At 51.5% G+C, this 21,863-nt stretch overlaps 1 protein-coding gene across 6 annotated transcripts in view; it reads right to left on the bottom strand.

Moving 5' to 3' along the window:
- PRIMA1 (proline rich membrane anchor 1) overlaps nucleotides 1-21,863 on the bottom strand; it is a 52,305-nt gene that overhangs the window by 8,319 nt on the left and 22,123 nt on the right. Inside the window, exon 1 of one of the 6 annotated variants that reach the window (XR_014780929.1) lies at nucleotides 922-2,318. The exons of the other annotated variants lie outside the window; for them this stretch is intronic. The gene's annotated coding sequence lies outside the window, so the exon portion shown is untranslated. Of the gene's footprint in view, nucleotides 1-921; nucleotides 2,319-21,863 lie in introns of those variants that run through there. 6 annotated transcript variants of the gene reach the window in all.

Below are 21,863 nucleotides of genomic sequence, written 5' to 3'. Positions count from 1 at the left end.
AATTGTTCCTGGCATTCGTATAAATTGAATCATGTGATGGGCATTCTTTATTTACTTAGCAGTGTTGGGATTTACCCAGGTAGCTATGTAGTTCAGTAGTTCTCTCCTGTTTGTTGATGAGGAGTATTCCCGTGTGTGTGTGTGTGTGTGTGTGTGTGTGTGTGTGTGTGTGTGTGTGTGTGTTACAGCTGTTTGTCTACCGGATGGACTCAGGCTGTTTGCAGAGTTATGGTCTCTAGGAAAAGCTGCAACAAACATCTGCGAGGGAGTCTTTTGTATAGACAGAGATGCTTCATATTCCTCTTGGATAAACACATGTTGTAGGATGGTCCTGTGGGGTGTGTGTGTGTGTGTGTGTGTGTGTGTGTGTGTGTGTGTGTGTGTGTGTGTGTAGTCTGTGTGTGATCAATATCATAAGCAACCACTTGGTTGTCTTACCCAGATGTTCACACCCTGGTACCCTCCCAGGCAGAACCACGAAGGATGAGCAGAAATAGAGAGAAGGGAGTGAGCACATCATGGGATCCAGAAAGACATTCTCTGACTCCCAGGGGACTGGGCTGCCCATTAACAAATGCACAGTCCCCAGAGTGGACCTCAGCTCCTCACAGCTCCTGAGAAGAACCAGAGACAATCTGGATACAACACTGAGACAAGGCTGCTACCAGGTTGCTGTCAGCTGGAAGGAGCTGGTCTTAGGTACTCAGAACCCACACAGAGCCAGAACAGTGCCAGAGAGCCAGCAGGATGCTTGTACTTCATGCTCCCATCCATGAGTTCATCCGATCACTTCACTGATAAATATCAAACTTCAAATCTCCCCATTGGAGAGCATCATTGACTTGGCTGTGTCTTCCCAGGCTGATCTGGTGTAGCCTTAGCTCCCTGCCCATAGCTGCGGTGTCTCCACTGCTCCAGCACCTGAAAAGGCTTGCCTCTCCTTTTCATGGAGGAAAAGCTCTTTCCACTTCTGTGCATCTTTGCTAGGCTTTGACGTGTTGGGGGCATAGTCCCAGGGTCATTCTTCCCGTGTGCAGTTTCAGTGAGCAACTACACCTTGGTCTCGGGTGTCAGAGCATTTGGGAACATAGGGAGGGGAAGGTGCTCGCTTCTGTAACCACAGCGAATGATTCCATCAGCTGGGGACATTCACAGTGAGCTAGATACACCTAACTTAGAACTGTCCCTTGGATGTGCCATCGAGGCCCTCCACACACCGGGTTTTAAGCCCCAGTCTGGAATTTTGGCCGGGCCCCTTTTCCTTGCCCTCTGCTGGTTGGGTGGGAATGTTCCTTTTATGGTCATTTTTTCAAAGCATTGCTACTGGAAGCAGCTAGCTCTGGTTGTTGTGTGCTCTTCTGTCTGAGACCCCCATGACACTCCACAGGAGCAGATGAACATTGCATGTGTGGGAGGCGGCAACCCAAGGCAGAAACAGCGCATCTATAAAGAGGGGGTATTTAAGAGATTTAGTTGAGTTGTAAATCACTGATCTTATTCACAAAACCAGAGATAGCTTGAAAGATGGCACTCCTGTTTCTCCTTGCTTGAGTTGATCAGAGACGGCAGGGCTGGAGGGAGCCCCTTATGTGAGGGCTAGAGTAGAGACCTGCAGATCTGGGAGCTGCTCACCAGCCTAGTCACTGCCTCGGTTTCTTCCAGGATGTCTGCAATGATGATAGAATCTTGGGTAGAGGCTCCGACAGCTTCCTGATAGTGCTCATTCATGCATGTGTGCATACATTCCCGTGGACAAGAACTGGGCATGCTCAGTGCCCACTGCCAGGAGCCGGGGTACAGAGATGAATCAGACACAAGCCATCCTCTGCCAGACCTGGCGCCAGCTGCCCAGGGATGATTACGAAGCCGACTAGGACCTGATCTTCTTGCATAAGGAAGGAGAAATCTCCAAAAGACGCTGCATGAGCTGATTGCCAACATGCAAGGGCAGGGCAACCTGCACGCTGGGATGGCAATCGTGGCTGACAGGCAGGTGGCCAGACAGGGGAGTGCCAATTACCAGGAAAGAGCTGCCTCGGTGTCTCTGCTGTCTCTGTCACTCTCTTTAAACATGATGGAAAGGCGAGAGCTGTCCTGAAATCTCAGCTGTCGCGCCACCGTTTCCTGAGCCTCACTGAAGCTGACATATGGGTCAACTCTCCTGCCCCTGTGCAGATGATGGGACAGGCAGGCAGGAAGGCGTTGGAGAAGGGCCCCAGGCTCAAGTCTGCTGTTAAAGGGCAGGGAGTACCCAGCCGAGGCTAGACCCTAGACATGATGGTTCAAAGCTTTGGGACTTCTGCTTTTAGGCAACACAGGGTAATGGAGTGGATTTGGCTGGCTCACCTGAAACATCCAGAATATTCTGAATATATGAAACAATGGGCACTAGCAACAAGACAGTGGTCCCCAAGTAACATAATTTAAGACCTGGAGCTCCAAAGCCATTAGAGGAAAATGCTTGAAGGTTGTAGGCACAGGCCAGGACTTTCTGAAAAGGATGCAGAGACCAGGAAATGATCCCAAGAATTGCCTGTGGAGATGGCATGCTATTAAGAATCTCTCGCACAGCAAAGGAAACAATCAAAAGAGAGAAGAGATGGCCTGTTAAAAATCTTGCCAACTACACATCAGACGGGATAAATATCTATACTATATAAAGAGCTGAAGAAAATAGACAAGCTAAAAAAAGAAAATAGACAAGCTGTCCAATCAATAAACGGGCCAATGAGCTAAACAGAGAGCTACCAAAAGAAACACAAGTGGCCAAGAAATTCTTTAAAAAGGTGTGCAACATCCTGAGCCATAAAGGAAATGCAAATGAAAACGCAAATGTTGAGATTCTTTCTCATACCTGTCTGGAAGGCCTGTCACCAGGAAAACAAATGAGCTCAACTTCCAGTGAGGATGTGGGGAAAGAGGAACCTTGATCCTGCAGGTGAGAGTGCAAGTGGTGCAGCCACTATGGGGCTCAGAAAAGAGGCCTCTCAGCAACCTGGAACTCAGCTGTGTCACTGAGTACATGCCTGAAGGAAGCCATGCCTGCCACGGACATACTTACACCTCCATGTTCATTAGCTAAGACATGGAGCCAGCCTAGATGTCCCTCAACAGGTTAACAGATAAGGAAAATGTGGTCTGCAGAGGCAAGCGGACTGCTATGAGTTCGAGGCCATCGTGGTCTACAAAGCAAGTCCAGGACAGTCAAGGCTAAACAGAGAAACCCTGTCTCATGGCAGGGGTCGGGGGAGAGGAAAGGAAATGTGGTCCGAGGTCCAACAGAGCCAACAAATCTGGGCCCAGGGGGTTCCTACAGAGACTGATGCACCAACCAAGGACCACGCATGGTGAGGACTTAGACCTCCTGCTCAGACATAGTCGATAGGCAGCACAGTCTCTATGTGGGTCCCACGATATAGGGAGCAGGGGCTGCCTCTGACATGGACTCTGTTGATCACTTCCCTCTGGCGGGGCGGCCTTGCCAGGTCACGGAGGAAGAGGATGCAGGCAGTCCAAATGAGGTGTGATAGGCTGGGGTTAGGAGGTAGGGGAGGAGGGCTCCCTCTTTCTGAAGGACTAGGGCAAGAGGGATTGAGGGTGGGACCGAGAGGAGACAGGGGTGGGGCCTGCAATCGGGATGTAAAATGAAAAGAGTGAAGGGAGGTGGAAGGGGGTGAGTGAGAACAACGTATAGACGCATGATGCTGCAGTGAAGCCCACTACTTTCCGTGTTAGCTTAAAGGGATAATGACTATGATTGTGATGGTGGCGGCAATGAATAGGATGGTGATGGGGAGGAGGAGGAGGAGGAGGAGGAGGAGGAGGAGGAAGATGATGATGACAGACAGTAATTCCCAGCTTCCTGTCTTGAGGCATTTCTAGAACAGCGTAGGAGGGAGGAATCCAGGCAGTGAGCAGGACAGAGGTAGGTGGTGCCTGCCCCAGGGAATTCTGGGAAGGGTAGAAGACCTCAGTCACACATGTGGTGAGTACTAGGAAGGGAAGAGGGACCAGCAGATTGGGACCCACCGAAACCTGGAAAGGAAGCAGGTAGACGTGGCATGTCAGGTGCACCCAGTGGATGGGTATTTAAGGGGACAGAGGAGCCCAGAAACCCTCCCTGTGGGGCTCATAGATTTCAAGACACACAAACAGGCATTGTGGTGCCTCGCTGATTTACTCCCTATTAGCAGTGGGGGAAATTGAGGCCACAGAGCCAGGGACCTGGTAACAGCTCTTGCAGCCAATTCAACACATACTATAATGGGTAGCCTGTGAGGGCCAGCAATGCCCAGACCTAATGGGAAGAGACCAGATGAGGCAGGAATGGATTAGAGGGGGCGGGGCTTAGTTTTGTTTCCTGTTGCTGAGAGAAAAATGCCCAGACAGAAGCAGCTTAAGGGAGCAAAGGTTTATTTTGGCTCACAGTTTGATGTACAGTCCATCTTGGTGGGGAAGCTGCAGAGCTGGAGCTTCAGAGCACGAGCCACGGGCATCCGCAGTCAAGAGCAGAAGTAGACTGGGATGCACAGTGGTGTTCTGCTCACCCTCTACTTCATACACAGTCCAGGATCCCAGGCTCAGGGAGCTGGTCCTGCTCACAGTAGGATGGCTTGGACTTGAGTCACATGTCAATCAACGCCAATTCCTTTCTGGGGCTGGGGAGGTGCATTATAAAGCACTTGCTATCTAAGAATGGGGACCTGAGTTTGGGTCTCTAGAATCCACGTAAAATCCAGTGTAGTAGGGCACACCTGTGACTCCAGTGCTGAGACATGCCCAAGCACACGCACGCACACACACACACCCTTCGGGGGATGAGGCACACAGTACTTTTCCATCTTGAGTCATGGCTGTGTCTGGTGCTCAGTCTCTCAGCCCTGTGTGTGGCCTTCTCCAGAGGCACCCTGCTCTTAGGCCCAGCCTGAACGCCAGGCACTGCTGGGACACCACAGGCCTTCGGGACATCATTAGACATCACACTCCTGGGTTTCAAAGTCTTTGGTGACTCACTCGCAGGCTGCCCCAGTGGGCTGCGGCTGGCTTCCCAGGAACTGAAAGGGCTGTAGGCCTAATTGGCCTTCGTTATGCTGGCCATGCTCAGGTGAGGAGGGCCTCCCACCCTGGGCCTCCCTCTTCTATCTTCCAGGGCAGCCCAGGTCCACATGTAGCTCACAAGCAGTGATAAATCAGGCCAGCATTGGCCCGGACCATAGAGGTCAGTCCCCTGCCCCCTCCGGCGGTAAGGACCCTGAACCTGCTTCTTGGACACTCCGAGATGCCTCAGGCAAAGGTTAGGCTGGGCCCCAAATCATTATGTCTTCAGTTTACATGGGCTTGGAGAGCATCACTGAGTAAAGGTGACAGGAGTCACACACCTTAGTTTCAAGAGATACTTGTATGGCACAGTTGGTACTAAGGATGGTGATCATCTCTGTCCTCTCCCTCCTGGTACCACAAGGGTGTCGAGGAAGCTGCCCGGATCCTCAAAGAAAGGTTTGAGGACACAGGAGACAGAACATATTGATGGGTGTGCCCTACTACACTGGCTTTTACGTGGGTTCTGGGGGAACCCAAGCTCAGTAAGTGATTTATAATCCACCTCCCCAGCCTCAGAAAAGAGACTCTTAAATAGCAACCTGTCCCTGTCCCAGCCACTGACCTAGGACACACCCTGGTTCTGGATGGTTTCCAAGGGAAGCAAGGAGCTATGTTAAAGATTTGAATTGCGCCAGGACCTGTTTCACGGTGCCTTGGGGTGAGGGGGGAAACTGAGGCTCGGGTGGTAGGGGATCTTCCAGGACTGTGCAGTAACCTTACAGTCTGCTCACAGTCTGAGCTCCACTTTCTGACCTGGCCCCATAGCAAAGAGCATGCTTGCTCAGGAGTTCCCTCACAAGTTCACAACTCTTCCCCCGACTCAGTGCTCGACACCCTGGCACTGCTGGGCAGTTTGACACAGACCTAATGTCCACTAAGGAAGGAGGGGTGGGGGAGGGACACCATTCCTTCTCATGGCCCTGCCCCACATAAAGCCCCATTGTCTATGGATACAAGGAACTGACTCTCGGCAGCTGCTGGCCATTCCCAGGCACTGGGCATCCATGGGGAGGCCTGTGCCAGGGCGTCCACCACCCATGGAGGCCTCGGTGGTCAGTGTGGGGGGTGGAGCTGCTCCTCATTTCTCACCAGAGAAATTCGAGTTGGGCTGGACTCGAAACCCAGATAAACCACAAGGCTGATGCACCGGGAACTCAGACCCCATATCTAGAGTTACTAGAAGTGTACCCAGCGAAGTGAACACTGTATTAGGATCCTAGGCCTCCACCCATGCTTGGGAGGGGGGCAATATGGAGACAGATAATGCTGTACCTGGCCTGTCTTGTGCCCACCTGCCTTCCTGCGGCTCTGATGGAAGTGCATCCCCAGCCGCCCAGCTGCCCCTACTTGCTACAGACAACTGGACCAGGAAGGCAGCAGCACTATGATATGAATAAAGCCTTTCTCAGGCTCTGAAGGGGGTGGGGTGGGGTCATCATATGTGTCTGTGAAACATGGGAGAAGAAAAGCTAGGCCTTTGCTGAGATGCCTAGGACCCTGGCTCTACACTCAGTGCAGCCCTAAAAGCTTTGTGCACCCCCAGCCTCTTCTCAGCTTCTCTGTGCATACATCTTCCAGATGTGCACCGCTGGCCAGCCAGTCCCGGGCTGGAGACAGCCAACAGTAAGGGGTCCTCCTCAGTCCCATCAGGAGCTGGGCCTTCATCCAGATCCCACCCCACACTGGGCACTCCCCCTTCCGGGCTTCTATCTCCAGCCTTTCCCTTCCTCTGCTTTGCTCCGCTCCTGACCTCTGGCCTGCTCAAGCGATCCCACCTTCCTCACATCCAGAGCCTGGATATCCTCCCTGGGTATCACTGCTCAGTTTCACGTAGTTGTTATCCTCACTGGCTGGAATTAAGTCCAGGTCCTGATCTGGGCAAGCCATTCGGTGTGTTTGATTTTTATCTGTTTCACCCCCGCCCCCCTGTAACTTGGGAGAAGCCACAGAACGTCCTCCAAGGAGTCCGAGTTAGATAAGATCCCCAGACAGAGAGCCAGTGCAGACACCTGCCTCTTTCCCAGCTCCCCAACCGGACTCTAGTTCTCTCTCATGCTGTAGCTCATCCTTCAGAGAGTCTAGGAGAGAGGTGGGCTTTCATGGCCTCAGGCCCAGTCACTGTAGTCCTTATCCTGCAGTTTAAGTGGCTTTTGGGTCCTACAGGTCTGGCCAAATGACAGGAGAGGAAAAGTCAGCTGGGAGCTTCGAGAGATGGTCTCGTTGCTCTTGAGGAAGATCCACAGGAAGCAGTGAACCTCACCTCTGAGCTACCACTGTGTCCTCTTTGCTTTGCGTCAGAGCAGCTTAGGGGATAGGGTGCCAAGAAATGGGTCTCAGCGTTAGGATGCCCAAGGGCAGTCTTGGGGGTGGCACTTGAACAAAGACTGGAATTTAGTCACAGAGTTTGTCCTGAAGATGTCTAGGGACAGGGGGCCCAGCAGAGTGAGCTTGTGCCTAGCGCATGTGAAGATTAAGGATGGAGAGACCAGATGAGACTGGGGGAAGTCTGTGCTATGATGGGGAAGAAGAAATGAAATGGTATTGAGAAGGGTCCTGAGAAAGGGTGGTAAGGTCTAGCAGTGTGTGTGTGTGTGTGTGTGTGTGTGTGTGTGTACACCTGTGTGTGTGTACATGCGTGTGTGTACACCTGTGTGTAGGGTAGAGAGCTGCAATGGAACCTGTGACCAAGCAAGAGATGTGACTGTGGCTCAAACTGGAGGTCAGTGGCACAGCTGGTGAGAGAAGGAAGTGACCTGTGAAAGCGCATGTGAGTAGGGTCCCCTGAGCGTGGGGATAATGGATGCCATCCACGAGCAGGGAGGCCGGGGAAGGGCACAGAGGGCCCAAGTCCAGATGAAATCCCTATAATGCGTTGCGGAGGCTGGCCAGCTACAGCTGGATCAGAGTTTAGGCATGAGGCTCAGCACAGGCATTTACCAGCACCTGCTCCTGAGACTGGAGGAGCATATCCAGCAAGAAATTTCAGGCAGAATGGCGGAGAAGGCTAAGGTCTGAGGCCTGGATACCTCAACCCAAGGAGACCAAAGGCAGAGTGGTGGGGAAAGAGCCAGGAGGGCAGAAGAGGCCAAGCAAGAGCCTCGCAGAGCAAGGTGATGTTGGCTGTGCCCACTGCAGCTGGCCACGAGGACGCGGCAGGTTGTAAAGTGGTTGTCTAGAGGAGTGAGTGGCTGATGTCCTGCTTAAAGGGGGAGTGAGAAAGACCCCCAAGAGCCTTGAGGTCAAAGTTCGAGGTCACGTGTCTTGCTCTGGGTACCTTCTCCTGCATAGGACAGGTGGGGACGCAGAGAAGTCAAGGCTGGCTTTGTCCCACAGGCGTGATGAAATGAATGCTGAGAGAGGGTGCTTGTGGGAGCGAGGACAAGGATGGAGAGCTGAGAAAACTCTGACGCAGAACCAGGAGACATTATCTCAGCATCTGAACCTGTGACCCACGCCTCCCAACTAGACAGAAAACAAGCAAGCAAACCTACATGTAAGAGACTGCTGAGAGATGTTTTAGAGAAAAGGGGACCAGGAGACAGGAGGAGTCAATATAGTGTGCACAGGAAAGCTTCTGTCATGTGAGAGTCACGGTCTCCCCTCTCAGGAGACACTGAAGCTTAGTCCTACATGGAAGGGCCAAAGAGGTAACCCTAAAGAAAGGTCTTCTCTGGGTGGGCCTAGGGTGGCAAAGACAGACTATACTTTCCCAACACACACACACACACACACACACACACACACACACACACACACACCACACATACACATACACTATATACATACACACATACCATCACCACCACCAAACACACACATACACATGCACACACACACACACCACATACATATACCACAAATACACACACCACACTACAAACACATACATACATGCTCATGTATGCACACACACACACCACAACCACCACCACACACACATACACACCACAAACACACACATACACACCACACCACACACATGCACGCATGCACGCACACCCCATTACCACCACCACACACACATACACCAGAAACACACACACACAAACACCATACCACATACATACATACACACACCACACACTACACACACACATACACGCTACACCACACATACCACAACCCACCCACACCCACACCTCCAGGCAACGGGCTCTGTCTCTTCCATCTGTGACTCTAGCCAGCAGCCCGTGCTCCATGGACCACTTTCTCCTCTAATGTCTTTCTTTCTGCCCTGCGTCTGGGCACTGAGCCCAGTGTGGTGGCCGTGTGGCTGTTTATCATCAAGAGCACCACTTCTCAAGGCTCGGCTCCTGTGGGGCACTTAAAAACCCGGATACATTATTAATAATCGTCTCCTTCATCCCTGGGCCTAATTAGGAAAGGCAAATGATGAATCAGGTTCATGTCTCTCTGGTGGGGGCAGCAACAGCTTTTCCTGGGTGAGGAAGAGACCACAGGGAGGTCTGGGCAAGAGCTGGGAACAGCAGGTCACAAGCTGGTATAATTAATTTTGCTCCTGCGGGGACCGAGCAACACGACCTCCCTTGTTTCTCACCCAAATAGCCTTCTTTATTAGGTTCCCAAAAGTAAAGATTTGTTTCTCTGGGAGCCTGGCCCAACCTTTTCCTGTCTGCCATGGTCCTCTTCTTAAATTCGCTATGCCTGCTGGCCCCAACAGGGCTGCAGAGGCAACAAGGCAAGAAGGTCCGGGTGGCCACCGAGCTGACATTCTTGCCCTGTCCTTGGTCCTCCAGTGTGAGTCCACTCGCCCCCTCTTGCAGTGTGCAGTGCTCTGGGCTAGATGGGGACACAACGGGCCCTGCTCTCATGATGCTGGTTACCGACAGGAGATCTGGTATTAATTCCGACCTCACCCAAACACCTGTTGGTGTAGGTGTCTAAGAGATAAACATCATAAATCAAGTGACTAGCCGTGGCCTGCCATGGGGACCACTGGGAGTGGCTGAAGTGAGTGAGTTCATTTCTGCTTGAGAGAAGCTCGTGGCCTGAGGATGGGAAGATGCTCTTGCTATTTATGGTAAATGCCCAGCAGAGCTTCTGCACTCATGTGACAGCATCAACAAGACGTTAGATGGCTCGCTCCCCTTTATGAACGCCCTTAACCCAAGATGGAGGCCTTGTGAATGCCCAGGCTGAGAGAAGCAGTTCTGTCTAACCAGTTCATCATTTAAAAGACATAATTAACCTGGGTCACTTTGGACCAGTGGGTGATAAACTCTAGTCTGAGGGCTGACTCTGGCCCACTGCTTGTTTTATAAATAAGTTGTTTTTTTCTTTCAAGACAGGGTTTCTCTGTGTAGGCTTGGCTGTCCTGGACTCACTTTGTAGACCAGGTTGGCCTCGAACTCACAAAGATCCGCCTGCCTCTGCCTCCCCGAGTGCTGGGATTACAGGCATGAGCTATCATGCCCAGCTTTATAAGTAAGGTTTTAATGGAACACAGACATATCCATTTACTGAGCTGAATAGCTGTGCCAGGGACTATGTATCTACAAGGACTGAAATACCTACTGTGTGGCCTTTGACAAAAGTTTTTTGTTTGTTTGTTTGTTCGCTTTTTTGTTTTTTTGGGTTTTTAAGACAGGATTTCTCTGTGTAACCTTGGCTCACTTGTAAACCAGACTGTCCTCGAACTCAGAGATCTGCCTGCCTCTGCCACGTGTGGCTACTCAAGCTTGATTTAAGTGATCAGTGTTGTAAGGGCTGGAAAGATAGCTCAGTGAGGAAGGAGCCTGGTGTGCAAGCATGAAGACCCAAGTCTGATGGCTACAACCTGCATAAAACATCTGGTGGAGTAAGCTCGTAATCCCAGCCCAAAGGGGACAGAGATAGGTCTTTGGGGCTCCTAGCCAGCTTGCCTAGACGACAGTTAATAGTCTATACCTCAACAAACAAATAACTACTCCATACACATGCCACACACACACACACACACACACACACACAAACACACATCATACCAAACAAACCAAAACAAACAAAAACCCTAGGTGGATGGTGTCTTAGGAATGCTACCCAAAACCAACCTGTGGCCTCATATGCACTTACACACACACACACACACACACACACACACACACACACACACACACACAAACACACATCATACCAAACAAACCAAAACAAACAAAAACCCTAGGTGGATGGTGTCTTAGGAATGCTACCCAAAACCAACCTGTGGCCTCATATGCACTTACACACACACACACACACACACACACACACACACACACACACACACACACACACAAACACACATCATACCAAACAAACCAAAACAAACAAAAACCCTAGGTGGATGGTGTCTTAGGAATGCTACCCAAAACCAACCTGTGGCCTCATATGCACTTACACACACACACACACACACACACACACACACACACACACACAGTAAAACCATGCATTTAGTTCCTTGGTGGCACTTGCCCCGTGTCATCAAGTGCTCAGGAGCCACAGAGTGGAATGACTATCTCGTTACACAGGTTGGATGGCATCAGGCCAGAGTCAGGAGGACAGGAGTCCCCTTTCCAATTGGCACCATAGCTATTTTACCTACCCTACCAAGAGCAAAAGGAAATGAGATGGGTCCCCTGTGCCACCAGCAGCAGCCATTGCTGTTAAAGTGTATTTTTTACATTTGTCTTTCGTTCTCAGATTCCTCCCATCTGGAAAGCAACATAGAGGTAACAAGCTCCATTTTCCAGATAAGGAAAAGGAAAGCCCCAAAGAGTCAGAGAGGTCACAGAGTGCGAGGGAAGTGACAGTCAGAGCCTCTAAGTGGCAAGGCTTCTGCTCTTACCATCAGGCCAGAGCCTAACGCTGTGAGCCATCCTCCCAACACTTCAGTTCTGACAAGCCAGGGAAGAGCTGTGAACCTTACAATCGCACATGCTAGGCTGAGTGGAATGCCTAGACCTAAACAGCAGTCATTATGCCTTTGAGACGACAGTGAAACCTTCCACGACTGGCAGACAGGCCACTGCAGTTGACCCTGGCCATGCCCAAGTCCATGAAGATCCTGCTACTGCAACTCTCATGGATGACTCCTCAACCCCTGGCTTGTCCCAAACACAATGATGCTGAGATGGTGAGGAAGGTCTCCTTGGCAACAAGCTTCCGCCTGGGCCTTTCCTCTATCTAGACCTGAAACTTCATCTGCGCCACCTGGCCACCTAGGTCCTGGTACTGCCACAACTTCTGTATGTCACTTCATCTCCCTGGCTCTTAAAGGCCTACTGCCCAGTGTGGGGGTGAACATGGGGCTGGGCCAGCGCCCCAAACTTCATCCCAACTGGTATCTTGGTCTGCCTTGTGGCTTCTCAGTGTTTGGGGGTTTCTCTGGCCTCTGCTCACTGGAGGACAGTGTTAACTACTCCTTACCTATGATGAACAACTGTCCACTTGTGGGGACCCTCTTCCAGGGTGCTGTCCTTACTCCTGAGTTCAGTGCAAAGGCCGGCGCACCCAACAGCAAGCAGCGGATGAGAAGCCAGACCCGGGCTCCTGCCGTGCACTGAGCAGACCTGGCCAATCCAAGGAGGCTGACTGGATAACTTTCTCAAAGGCCATTCTGCGGTTCTAAGCCCATTGGCTTCAGAATGACCCCCAGCTACTGAGGGGCTGAACAGTGGAACTGTCCCTAACATGGCTCGGGGAGAGACCCAGGCATTCTCTCCATAATACCCATAGTTCTCTCTGCCAAGGCAGGGGGTGGTGTGTTTCTGCTACCCAATGTCCAATTCATTCTAAATCGGAGAACAAGAAACTCATTCACCCCTGGGCCAGGGGGCCTGGGCGGGGGAGGAGTAGGAAACTACGGCCTCTGGCCTTTTCTGATTGTTCACAAGGGTCACACAGAAATGTGGGATCAGGGAACAGGCTCACATTGCCTTGTTTTTCTCTGACAGAAGGGGGGGGGCCATTAACCAAGGCATGCTTTTCTTTGACCCACCCAAAGACCTCTGCATCTTCCCCTCAGGAGGCCCAACAGCAGAGCCTTTGTAGAGGCTGCTGAGACCGGGCCTCACCTAACTGGAGACATAACACTATCCTTCCAACCAGGACTCCGTTGATAACTACACACCATACTGGAGCAGAGGAGCTCAGACCTCTTCCAGACAGGGCAATTCAACACTGGATTGCACTAACCAACCTCCAGGCTAATTCTGTTCTATAAACGTGAACCAGACTCTTTCCCATCATATGAAGAAGTGATGACGGCAGCATATACAAAGTCACAGGCACCACTGCTTATGTTGATGCCAAAGGCCAGGGGCTGCCACCATGGGGGTGTACCAGGCTGTCTCTGTGCTAGCACGGCTATTTGTTGGCTTCCTGTCGTGTACTGGACCACGAGCGAATTTCTACGATTTCAGAAAGTGTTATAGAAGCACTCTGAAAGGCCGGCTTTCTGAATAATGGTGCAATGGCAGGGAGCTGGGAAGATGGCTCATCTGGTAAGGTGCCTATGTCGTAAGCAGAAGGACCTGTGTCCTGTCCCTAGCACCCATGTGGAAAAGCCGGGCATGGTGGTGGGCACTGGGCAGATAGAGGCAGGAGGATCCTTGGGACCTGCCGGCCGGCCAGCCTAGTCTACTCTCAAGCTCCAAATGAGTGAGAGACCCTTTCTCAAAAACTAAGGTGAACAGTACCTGAAGTAGACTTCTGTCACACACACACACACACACACACACACACACACACACGCACGCACGCACGCACGCACACACACGCACACACGCACGCACACACTATGGTAGTAGCTGTTGTTCCCTTGGCTGCTGTGTGTCACCCACCACTGCAGAGACATCACCTGGCTCCTACCATTGATCTCATTTGCAGAGGTGAGAGCAAGCTAATGAGGAAAGTCAACAGCAGAACTAGGACTCTAGGCAACAGGACCCCAAAGTCCCCACTCCCTACCACACACTACTGAAAACCAGATAAGATCACAGGCACCGGACTTTAGTGACTGCACCTCACCCCAGCCTGAAGAACAGATTTGAACAGAGACCCTGGTCTCATGCTTCTGACGTCCATCACGAGTGGTCCCAGCCTTCTCCAGTCTCCCACCTACTCCTTCCAAGAGCAGATGAGGGGTTGGAGAGATGGCTAAGTGGTTAGCGCTAGCTGATCTAGCAGAGGACATGAGCAGAGGTTCTAGCACCAAGTCAGGTGACTCACAATCTGGCTCCAGGAACTCTGAAGCTCTCTTCTGGCCTCTGTGGGCACCAAGAGCAGCAGAATTCAGGGAGGGCAAAGTTTGCTTCACTCATACTTTGGACCTCAGGTGTGACAGCAAAGAGAAATAAATGCTCAGCATGGGAGAAATAAAGAGTGAGTTTTTTTTTTTAACAGAACTTCATGTTGCCCAGGATAGCCTCCAACTCATTATGTAGCCAACGGTACCTTTAAACTGCTGCACCGCCTGCCCCTGTCTGCCTCTCAAGTGCTGGGGTTACAGCACACTCTTCTCTAAACTTTTATTTTTCTTTCTGGTGGTGGGTACTGAACTCATGGCCTTGGGTGTTCCAGTCTCCCACTAAGCTCTACCGCCAGCCCCGTGGAGGGATACTTTGCCACAGCATCTCCACACAGGAACTCTTCCTCTTTAATTCACTGTCACCACGAACTCCTCCAAGCACCTCAGTCTAAAATCCAAATGACACCGAGCCCCTGACCAACTCAGGCCTGCCATCTGCTCTTTATTTTTCCTGACAGCTGGCCTCACGGGTCACCATAATCAACTGCTCCATCATTTTCCCTTGACAGGGACAGTAACGGGGGCTCGGAGGTGAAGACTGTCTCGCTCAGACAGGGTGATGCTTCAGAGGCAGCCGCAGGGATCCAGCTCCTGTGTTACCCATGTTCCTGTAAATAACTGCACCCCACACCCAGGCTTGTGCGAGGAACTCCACAGGCCATCAAAACAGACAGAAAAGCAAGACGGGGGGGGGGGGTGTCAGGAAGAAGCAGGGGCCCAGGGGGAGTGAGAGGATAATAAGAAGGATACCAGGGGGTGAGTATACTTAAAATATGTTACATGCATTATGAAATTGCCAAATAATACATTTTTTTTTATTTAAAGAAAAGAAAACCAGTTTCCAGGCAAAAGCAAAGTATTGTACCATGGCCACTAGCTTAGTATCCTGTTCCTCAGCCCTCGAGGCAGCCTCTTCTGTAACACAACCTCCCCTTTTCCCTTTACTGGCCTGCTTCTGGATGTTTCTAGAACTTTTCAGTTCAGAATGGTCACCCCTTTCCTACCGACTCCTTCCAGATTTGTGTGTTTATAGTCACTCCAAGGGAGAAGAACATCCAGCGAACACCCACACCGGGAATGCCAGTGTGTTACAACACTCATTCTGAAGAAATACTTCTGAATCCGTGTGAGCAAGCAAGTGGAGCTACTTTTTATTGTCTTTGTGTGAGAGCTGAATGGAGTGCCGTGGGAATACACCAATCCGGCTAAGTTCTTTTCCTGAGGTTGTTTACAGGTGTAGGGCATCTCAGCCCTACTGCCTGTCATTTCCAAACCTGAAAGGTAGTTTGGTACCTACAGCCAAGCAGGAGTTGGGGTATCTGTATTCCCAACTCCCCTCCCTTCTCATGGAAGTTCACAGATCTTGTGACAGGAACATTACTAGGAGCTGGACAGCCTGTCGCTGCCCTTTCACCTATGGTGTACACGTGGTGTTGCCTTTTCTGAAATCCAGAGCCTTCTGGTTCCCAGCAAGGTGACTAGAGAACAAAGCTGCCTCCCGCTCTTTGACGCCTCCCTACCCTCCCTAGCCCAACCTGTCTGGCCTAGGAAGTCCCTTTTCCTCTCCACCCCCACCCCATCCTGACCCTGCACTGCCTCAAACTCCCTATGTCCGTGACCAGCCGGCTTTCCTGACCAGCTCTACTTGGCTGCCAGCTCTGCTCTGGCCTCCTGAGGCGCAGTGTCTTGAGCCGCAGTCTTTGCCCAGAGAATGGAGGAGTCCCACTGTTTCAATTCTGGCTGGAAGCCAACCCCACACTTCTAGCCCAGACCCAACCTATGCCCAGCTCCTGGCCTGTGTTCAGCTGTGACTTAGCATCTCTAATCAAATGGTTCACCGGAGGCTCAGAGTTCACAAGAGACGAGAACTCACGTCTGATCAATCCAAAAAGGCTGGTCCTACCTGACACCTCAGCTTCACGTGTTCCAACAGGAAGCCATGCACGTCCTCCTAAAGTTGTCTCAACAACCTCCCACCTGGCCTCCTCTTTCACCATGCCTTCCCTCCCTGTCTCTTCCTCACATAGAAGCCTAAGGTAGATATGTTTCACCTTTGCTCCAAAGACGGCCCGAACCCTAATCTTTCTATATGGCTTTGCTAAAGATTGCTTCCACTTAAGTTGCTTCCTTGGTAGAGAAGATTCTAGAAACTTCCTGAGCAAACACAGAACTCCCATAGCTAGTACAAGGTGCGAGAACTTCCGAGGGGATGATGGATGGGTTATGGGATGTGTGCCAGGAGGGAAGGGGAGAGAGCTAGCTCTGTCACCTAATGACCGCACCTTGGTAACCGCCTTAATTCCTGTCAGCACCGCCACGTCTCGCGCTCTCACTCCAGCTGCTCTTCCACGGAACTATGAGCAGCTGGGTGGAGACGTCAGAGCTGTTAATCCCTCAGGGTTTTAGGGCTGCAGAAAGCATCTTACAGTTGAATAGGAAGATAAACCGCTTTGCTGCTGTAAGGCCCAGAATGTTCTCAGAGATGAGGAGAAAATCCTTTGTGTGTTTCTGACTGTGAAGGAATCCAGGTCCTGGCTTCAGGGAGGAAGGCAGGGATTAGACTTCACTCAGTGATTTGCCTGTGGTTAAGGCCCCATGGGGGAGTTAGCACACTTCCTGCTCTCTCTGGGACTCGGAGGGGAGGTGGGCGTACAGGAGCGATGGCCTGCATCTAGATGGGAACAGAAACACGGAGGGAAGGGGAGCAAAAGGGGACAATATGGGCAGGAACCTTTTTTTTAATCTCAAAAATAGTAAGAGGAATCTGGCATGAATACGAAATGGCTTTTCGCCATTGGGTCTTGTCATGTCTGAGCCAAGAACTGGAAGAAGACACTGTGCATAGTAGAGGGTCTTTGCTCTCAGAAGAACGTGGTGTACATGCTATGGGGCCCCAGTTCCATGCTCTGAGGCAGTCAATGACAGACATCCTGTGTGTTCCCGTTACCAATGGACAGATTCACTGTGGGCTCCCTTGGAGTGTCCCGCAGAAACCACATCCTGATTCTATAGGTTCCATCCCTATTCTGGTCTACTTCTCTTACTTCCTCGTGAGAGCAATCCCTTTGTCCTCACATACACGTGAACCATCTCATACCAGCTCTCCCTCTAGAATGAACCAGGCAGGCTGACTAATATAAAGTCACACATAAAAGCACCGCGGGTCACATAGGACCATGTGGGTCCAGTGTGAGAGAGTTGCCCACAGGCACAGAGAAGAACAGGAAGCCTGCTAAACAACCTCCTGTCCTGTAGCTCAGCTAAACCATGGTTGAGCTGTGCAAAGCAACACGTGGCAAGTCCTGTGGGGTGGGTTCATGAGGAGGTGGGCCTACAACCTGCCTTCTTCCTTCAGGCCAGTGGGGAAACAGGCCCTCATTCTAAACTCTAGCTTGCATATTTGTGTCCCTCTGTTTTGACAATCGATAGGTAGAGGTGTGTGTGTGTGTGTGTGTGTGTGTGTGTGTGTGTGTAAATGGTTCATAAATTAATCCATATTAGCCCCAGACTATCATATACAGTCATAGATCACTGAGAAACAGAATCATCAAAAGACATACGCAACACCTTCCCCAGACAACAAAGTGAGTGACACTTACTATATCTCTGCCCCCTGTCGTCCCTTGCCAGGGACACTCACCCTCCAGCCCAAATACCAAGAAACAACCATCCCTATGATTCCCGCACACCCAGAGGGCATGTGTCACCCTGATGTAGCAAAGGGGCAAGGTTAGTGAAGGCTGGGTCCTGCTCCTGGGGCTAGGGTTTCAGAGGAACTCGAATAAGGAGGGGAAAGGAACTAAGAACAGGAGAGAGGAAGAAGAGGATGTACCAGGAATAGCGAGTATTCCACTCCCCTGCCCAGGAGTCCAGAAAGGCGTTCAAACTGGTCAGCTCAGGATTTCTGCTGCACACAGTGCCAGCTTCCCAACATGGGGGGGAGGGAGGTGTTCTGGCAGAGAAGCATCCAGAAAGGACTCTGTCCTTTCACTGCCCTAGGTAGACTACAGCTTGGGTACCACATTGCTAGGAGCTTCTCAAAAGGTCTCGCCTACGACATGTGAGCCTTCACTGGGCTCCTCCTCAAAGTGACAGAGGGGGACAGAGATGCCACTCCCAGGTCACAGCTGGTTCTGGTAAACTCCAGCAAGGCCCAGGGGGCTAGAAGATGACATCTCCGCATGCAGCTTGGCCATATTTAGAGAGAAGAATGAAGAGGTGTATAAATCAAGTCCCTAGAAACAGGGAAGCAAACCCGGCCAACATCTCTCGGCTCAATCTTAGAAAGAGACGGTTGCCACAGTGAGGTCCCCAACACAGACACACAAACAGGCAGGGGCTTGGCCTCCTTCCATTCGGAGAGATGGATAGCCCCCACAATTCTCCAAAATTCGTCTGGGAACTGTCACTTTGCTCTGAGTCATCCGAGTCCAGCTCTGGGCTACCACCTGGACAAAGTGGTAACTTCTCAACCAGCCTCATGCTGACCCCGCTCCAACCCACGTTCCACACACTGTCAATGCCATCTAACAAAGCATGTCCCTTCTTGTCAACCTCGTGGGCCAGAATCTCTTTATGGTGCTCCAGTACTCTCAAGAGGACCCGGCTTGTGCGATGTGAACTATGCTTTGTGGATCCTGAACGGGTTGGTGCTAGCCTCGCCTGTCTCACTCCGGGCCATCTTCTCCCATGACCACTCTCTCTCACGGCTTACAGTGCCCAGTGGCGTGACCCGTGAGTTTCCCATAACCTGTGGCTGCTCCATTCCAGGGTTTTTGCATATATCTCCCTCTGCCTGGCATGCTCAAGACCAGCCCACTTGGAGATGTTCCTTGGCCCTCACTTGAAGCTAAGGCCCTCTCTCCTCATAATCTCCATTCTGACCCTCTGTTTCAGCCTCCTAGACCCCCACCTCGTACTCAGCATCTGGCCCACAGTAAATGTTCAGTGGATGGGGAAAAATAGATGAAAGTGACCCTCACCAGATTTTACTTTCATTTGGAACTTGACCAAGAAAACTTAAAGAATTGGGGTTTATGATGGTCCCTTGCCTTCCTCTCCCCAGCCTTAGTGGAAATCGGGTGCCTTCTTGCCTCAGAGCACCCTGAGCCTGACGACCCCCCTCACTGATCCCCTGCCTCCTGCCTTGTCATTATCTTCCTTCTATTCTTCGCTGTTGGCTTACTTTAGAATAAACCCTGGCTATGGTGCTTACGGGTTGTGGTGGGGCATCCTCCCTGTCACCTTGACTGGACTCAGGATCACCATGGAAACATACATCTGGGTATGTCTAGAAAGGCATCTCTAGAGAGGTTTGCAGAGGCTAGACCCACCCTAAATGGGGCAGTATCATCTCGTGGGCTGGGGTCCAGAACCGTCATGAAAGATGAGCCAAGCACTGACATTTATGTCTCTCTGCTTCTTGACAGCTGCTTTACAGTCCTGAGGTGGCATTCTGCCATGACAGGCTGTATCCCCTCACACTCTGAGTCCAATAAGCCTCTTTTCTCTCTCCTTGTAGGGTGTCTGGAGAGAGAAGAAACTGACGCAAGGCATTCTTGACATCTCTTCTGCGTCCTCAGAAACTACTAACTTCTGAGGTGACACGAGGCCCTGTCCTAGGCCAGGCCTGAAAGAAAGTTCTGCAGATGCTGGTCCTTTGGCCCCAGGGATGCGGCTGAGGAGAGCCAGACTGTGCCACCCAATCCCAGCATTTAACAGTGGTGACAGATTCTCAGCCTCACTTGGGGTCCCCACCTAGATGGTGTGGAAGCTACTTCCCCCTTTTGACTGTGCCATCTCCAGGTCACATACAGGCTGCTTAGTTCACCCTGTGGTAGAACTGGCTTGTTTGATTTGGCCGCACCATCTTGGACCACCCTGACATCCCCTTTCGTTGATTGCAGCTCCTCTCTCTGCTCCTTGTCCTGTCCCTGTCTTTCCCCAGGATGCTACCCATCGGTACCTTTTTTTTTTTCCCTGAAAAGTACATACAGTGGGCTGCTGTCTAGAATTTGAACCCTGCTGGCATCACTTGGTGCCAGGGCCATCCCCTCTCCCCTGGATCACCACAACAGCTTCTGACAGGTCTTCCTGATTCAGCCCATCTTACCTGCAGCACAGCAGCTTGAGGGATGCCACTGGGCGCACGTAAGAGAATGTTCTCCTTGGGCACCGTCCCCACACCCTCATAGTGTGGCCATGGACCCCACTTCCTCTGCCTCTCTCCAGCCCTCAGTTCTCACTTTGATTCATGCCCACAGGACCTTAGGCTGCTGTTCAGCTGCTCTGATGAGCCTCCAGGCTCGAGGTTCAGCCCTGGCTGCCCTCTCTAGCGACAGTACTCTCTCCAGTCCCTCTCTGAGCTTTCTCTCAGACAGTATCTTCTCTTCCTAGTGACCCGGCCAGCCCCAGCCAGCACCCCCTCACACACACCACAGCCCTTGCTTTCTGTAGCACACCTGCCACAGTCTGGCTCAAAGGATTAGCACACTGATTGCTTCTGGTCTCTATCCCCTGCCAGAATGTCAGTTCTGCATCCGTTTTTGTCCTAGAGGATATTCTGAGTTCTGAAGTTTTATTATGTTTAATAAAATGTTTGAATGAGTGAAAGCTGGCTTGCTACCAAATGTCCTCCCTCGGGCTCCTTTGGGGGCCTAACCTTAGAAGCTCATTAGCACGTGTCTGTAAGAATGCTGACCGGATGGAACATCCGTGGGGGCCTTGAGTGGTCCTGACCTCACCCCTGCTGCCTCTCTTTCCTTTGATGTATGCTTTTCCCATCTAGGGCAGTACATCTCCCCGGGGCCAAGGGCATCTCTCCCATCTCCCATGCCTTCTCCTAGAAGTCTCTGTCTGGATTCTGCGGGCTTCCGTCACTGACTGACTTCAAAGGCTGGCCCCTGAGTGGAAACACCCACTTGTTTGTCCCCAGATTTCTCCCTCTCCTTCGTTCCACACCATTCAGTGTTCAGATTCTCTGAGTTCAGGTGACTGAGGATGACTCCATAAAGGACAGGGTACACACGCCTTGTTGCTCCTCTAGCAAGAACTTCCATACTCCACTCCTGCATGCTTCCGGCCTCTCCTCCATGTGCTTAGTGCATTCCTCAGACTCATCCTCCAGGCTCCTGGTCCTTGTGAACCCCCAGCTCTGTCTTCACCCCCTCTCCTGCCTCTCTGTCCTCCCCTCAGTCACCTCTGTGGTTCCTGTCCCACTGTGAATGGCACCCACAGCCTCATCCATAGTGAAAGCAGGGGCATCTGCCTCAGCTTTATACTCAGGCACCTTCAAGGCTCCGTGACAAACCTGGAGCTTAGATTTCTGTTGTCACCCTGCTCCTGTTCAAGGGGCACCTGCCTGGTCACGCCCATCACCACAGCCTAAGAGTTCTTCTCCCCTCCCCACAGTAGCTGGTCAGGCAACTTTTCAAGCCGTTTCCCAACCCCTGCCTGGCTGGGCTGCGGTTCTGAG

The sequence above is a fragment of the Acomys minous genome (assembly GCF_964271855.1).
Source record: "Acomys minous genome assembly, chromosome: 8".
In the NCBI taxonomy this organism is placed as follows: Eukaryota; Metazoa; Chordata; class Mammalia; order Rodentia; family Muridae; genus Acomys; species Acomys minous.
This window is presented reverse-complemented; position numbering and strand designations above follow the sequence as displayed.